Here is a 4,792-nt window from a genome sequence, read left to right on the forward strand (position 1 = left end):
ACAAAAAGACTGCCTCTATACCCATTTGGATGAGTGTATTGAGACAGGCCTTGTATTTTATGAGGAACTGGGGAGGAGCTTCACATTACATTACGCACAGGCCTGGCCTACTCCATGTTAGGGGTTGCAAGCAAGCTATATTGCACATCGACTGTGTCTCCAATGGCAGTACTTTGTTTGTTGACATGGATTGAATAGCAGCTATTCATCTATATCACGGGTGGGCAAACCCCGGTCTGGAGGCCATTTGCAACCCTTGAGTTCCCACAATCTGGTCTGCAGGGAGCCCCCGCTCTCCAACAAGCCTCTGACCCATCGAAGACTGTTGGAGTCCATGCTGGCCCACGACTGCCCATTACAACTGCCAGACGGGCCAAGTTAGAGCAAAACCTTTTATAGTCTCCATGTGTTTACTGCTTTTCCCTGGGCATTATTTTAACATGCTTCTGAACAACTTGTGTCTCCATGTGTTTCTGGCTTGGTCTGTCTTGGTCTGTGGTATGTTTTCACTGTGCAAGAGGTGTGTGGCAAACAGTTCATAGTTCTCATGTGGTTCTACATGCCTGCATTATAGTTCTCATGTGTATTATAAATAAGCTCAGTAAAATTCATTCATTCATATAAGTTCCATCTCTGATGTATTCATTTATGTAAATCTATGTAAATTTATTCAAATTTGAAATGTAAATTTATTTATTTATTTACATTTACAGGAGGTAAATTTACATTTACACTTTTTACATTTACATTTTTTACATTTACCAGGAGGTCTGGTCTAGAGGGTAGAGCCTCCCTTAGCCCGAAGATAACATCTGAAGGTTGCCAGTTCAAGGCCACCGGCAGCTCCGTGAATGGTAAGACCTTGAAGCAGCTGACAAGCTGAGCTGAGTTATTCCACCTGCTCTTTGGTGTGAGCGAAGAAGCGTCTTGGCTGCCCTTCAAGTGAGAGATGAAGGAGCTGCTTGTCAGCCTGCCTGGGAGGCAACTGGGGGCCAGAAGTGATACCAGACCAGAAAGATCCATCTGAAATGTTGTGCGATTCTTGAAATATAGAGCCTTTCTGTTATTGTAAAAATCCCCTCGGGGGTTGAGAGATAGCCTGTCTATGTGAACCGCCTTGAATAAAGTCAGAGGAGTAATCTGATGACCAGAAAGGCTGTATATAAATACCAGCATTATTATTATCTTTTATTATGTCCCCAACATAGTGTCAGAGAGATGATGTGGCCCTCCTGCCAAAATGTTTGCCTGCTCCTGATCTATATCAGTGGTTCCTAAACAGTGGGTCCAGGACCCACCAGTGGGTCATGACCCAATTTTTGTTGGGTTGTGAAACTGACAGGGTATGACAAGGCAGATTTGGCTAGAGGCAGCAAGAGTTAAGCAAGCTGCTAATGGGGGGAGCACTGCTGCCCTATCACCATTATAGCCACACCCTAGGCATTTATAATTTCAGGGCAACAGCCTCTAGGGCCTCTGAAAGTTTGGGAACCTGATCTAGATGGTAAACAGTAAAGGGGTCACTTAGAGCAGGGGTGTCCCAAGTTTTTGGCAGGAGGGCCACATTGTCTCTCTGACACTGCATTGGGGGCCGGGGAAAAAAGAATTAATTTACGTTTAAAATTTGAATAAATTTACATAGGTTTACATAAATGAATATATTAAAGATGAACTTATATGAATGAATGAAGGTCTTGCAATCACTCAAGGCCTATAAAAGGCCTTGCAGAAAGCAAGGCTGGCCCTTCCTTTGCTGCCGCTACTGCATCACAGACATGAAACAACAAGGCTTGGAGGGAGCCCTCATCCCACAGCTCACGCAAGAGGTCAAACAGTCGCCCTCACGCTGAGAGCAGTTGCGTCGGGCCAGTGTGGGCTCCAACAAATCTCCAGAGGGCCAGAGGCTCATTTGAGACTGGGGACTCCCTGAGAGGCCTCGAGGGCTGCAAGTGGCCCCAGGGCCGGTGTTTGGGCACTCCTGACTTAGAGTCATGGCTGGGATCTGGGCTACACTTACAGCCCAAGCCTATGGGTGGGATGCAATGATGGATCTCACACTCTGTCATTGCATTCCACAAGCCACTGGAGCAGCAGCAGCTCTGGAAAGTTGACACCAGTGCAAATCCAGGAAGACAGACATGAGTTCCAGTGGACTCCAGATTGTCTGCTGTACTGATATGTTGGTGGGGAAGGATCCTATGCCCCCAGTCCAGGCTCAACATGCCCCACTGGATTGAATGGATTTACACCAGCAAAATAGCTATCAATAGGTCCAAGTAGGTCCATGGAACCAGCAAGCAGTGAAGTAGGTACTTACCTCTCCACCACTTAACTCACCACTACTGCCTGATCCCCAGCCAGTGTATAGGATGCAGAAGATACTACATTGGCACTGTTGCATAACACAGGCCGACAAAGCATAGGAGTGGGCTCTTCGTCCCCAGCACTGCGGATCAAGCCTGCTCCTCTCTGCAGAGCTGCAGATGTACCAGACTGAAATGGCTAAAGTCAAGCTGAATATCTATTTGCCTTGTGCATCTTATGCAAGTGAAGCTGGATGGTGTCCAATATTGTTGCAGTGCCATGTCAAGTACTTTGTATTCCAAAGGCAACAAATCAAACAAAAGTCAGCCTGGTCTGATTGCTTGAGGTAGGGAAGAGCAAAGCCTTATGCATCATAAATGCAAATGAATAAAGTTATCTCTAGATCTAAACCAAAGAATAATAAAATCTACTCCTCTGTTTATGGCACAGACTTCCAGAACAGGAATACCTTATATATATAAGGAGCAAGGGGGGGAAGGCAGAATGGGGCAGTGATGGGGCAGCTGATAGGTAGATCAGATCTGGGAAGGGGCAGGTTTTGCGGCAGCGGTGGCTGCCGAATCCTAACCCTCTTTTTGGACCCCATCCTGTGAGGTGGGTCCATGCAGACCCAGCTATTTAACGAGCGCAGACCCCCTGTGCCACTGAGGCTTACTCCTGGGTAAGGGAATGATTTGCAGGGAAGGGAGATCTTTGCAACCATCCCCTGTCATGATACAGTGGCAGCCGTTTTGGCACTGCTGCATCAGCGGCAGGGGCAGAGCAGAATAAGATTGGACTCTAAATGTCTTAGGTTTTATGGTTTCTTGAAAAGAACCTGGCTTCTTGATACACGATAACATTGTAGTTGCAGCATTTTGGATTCTTTTCCTCTTTTCTTTGAAACTTATAGTGAAACTAATTTCATTCTGATATAAGCGTTGTTGTTCTGTTGACATATTTATTACTCATTTTTTGAAATGTATTTTTAATGCAATTTGTGGTTTCGGAAGCATCTTGGGAAATATTACTGATCAAGCAGAATACAGATATAAGTTCTTCAAGCCCTCAAGAGATGAAGTGGACAGGAACCAGCCCAATGTAATCATTGAAATCAATATGTATGATCCAACTTAAATTTAAGTTCTTTACAGCCCAGTTCTAACCTTCCCTGGAGCAGGCAGGCCAACTGGCCTGCACTGCGTCCAGAGCAGGGTTGGGGCTGGCTGCGGCGCAACTTGGAGCAAAGGAAATAATTCCCCTTACTTCAAGTAACACAGCAGCTGCCAAATGGGGCTACTCAGATCTGTTCCACCTTAATAGGTGGCACAGTTCCAAGCAGCCCAGCATTAGGCCAGGCTGCCTGGGAGGGGAGTTGGTTGGCAACCTTCAGTCTCGAAAGACTATGGTATAAGCCTACAGCACCCGGTATTCCCAGGCAGTCTCCCATCCAAGTACTAACCAGGCTTGACTCTGCTTAGCTTCTGAGATCAGACAAGATCTGATACAGATCTGACCTAAGTGCTGGATCCTGGCAACACCCCTCTCTGGGCCTGGTCTGCCCATGGGCCTGCCTGCTGCCCACCCTTCCTCCCCCCTACCTAGAACACCCTTCCTCCTCCCTCCCCAGACTCCTGTATCAGCCAAGGCAGGCTGGCCCAAACCTACCTTTCCGCTGGCTCTGGGGAGACCAGATCTGGCCTCTGGAGGCCTGTGCACTTCCGTGCACTAGCCTCCCAACTCTTCCGGTGGCACCTCCAGGCTTGCGCAGGGGACTTGCACTGGCCCAAGAGCACCTCTGAATTGTGCTCTAAGTTTTCAAATCTTACTGTTTTCAGGAGAAGCGATTTAAAACCTGAATGTGATGCTTTGCATTGAAACCAATGGGTCTTAAAAGTGTAATAGAATGAATTAGTGCCTGGTGGGATTTCACATAGCCTGGATCAAAAATGGTTGCAACCTTCAGTCTCGAAAGACTATGGTATAAGCCTACAGCACCCAGTATTCCCAGGCGGTCTCCCATCCAAGTACTAACCAGGCCTGACCCTGCTTAGCTTCTGAGTTCAGATGAGATCGAGCATCTGCAGGGTAACAGTTGCTGCCTACAACATGCCTCAAACATACTTGACAATGGGTGCCTCATGCTCAGCATTTCAGAAGTGGGTCAGAATAGCTATGCAATGTACCAGAGGTATTAATCCGGAATAACATGTTTTGTATTTAGATGGCATTCTGGTATCTCATTTTTGCTTGGCACATTTTCTGCACTGGAACTGATTATTATTATTGTTATTTCTTTCCAGTTCTGCATTGTGGAATGAGCTCTTGCAATCCAGTTTAGATTATGTGCCATTGACAGAATTCCTAGAATCACATCCTTCCAATTGCTTTTAATAGCCATTTCCCCTCAGGAGCAACGCTGTGCAATAAGCTTCAGAAGCCGCATGGCATTCTGCGGGAACTTGTTTATTCATATGGCAATAACCCA

The 4,792-nt window shown here is 46.6% G+C and overlaps 1 pseudogene; it reads right to left on the minus strand.

The window, feature by feature from the left end:
- Positions 1-4,290: 4,290 nt before the first annotated feature.
- Positions 4,291-4,410, minus strand: LOC136649899 (5S ribosomal RNA; annotated as a pseudogene).
- Positions 4,411-4,792: the final 382 nt, after the last annotated feature.

The sequence above is a fragment of the Tiliqua scincoides genome, chromosome 4 (assembly GCF_035046505.1).
Source record: "Tiliqua scincoides isolate rTilSci1 chromosome 4, rTilSci1.hap2, whole genome shotgun sequence".
Classification (NCBI taxonomy): domain Eukaryota; kingdom Metazoa; phylum Chordata; class Lepidosauria; order Squamata; family Scincidae; genus Tiliqua; species Tiliqua scincoides.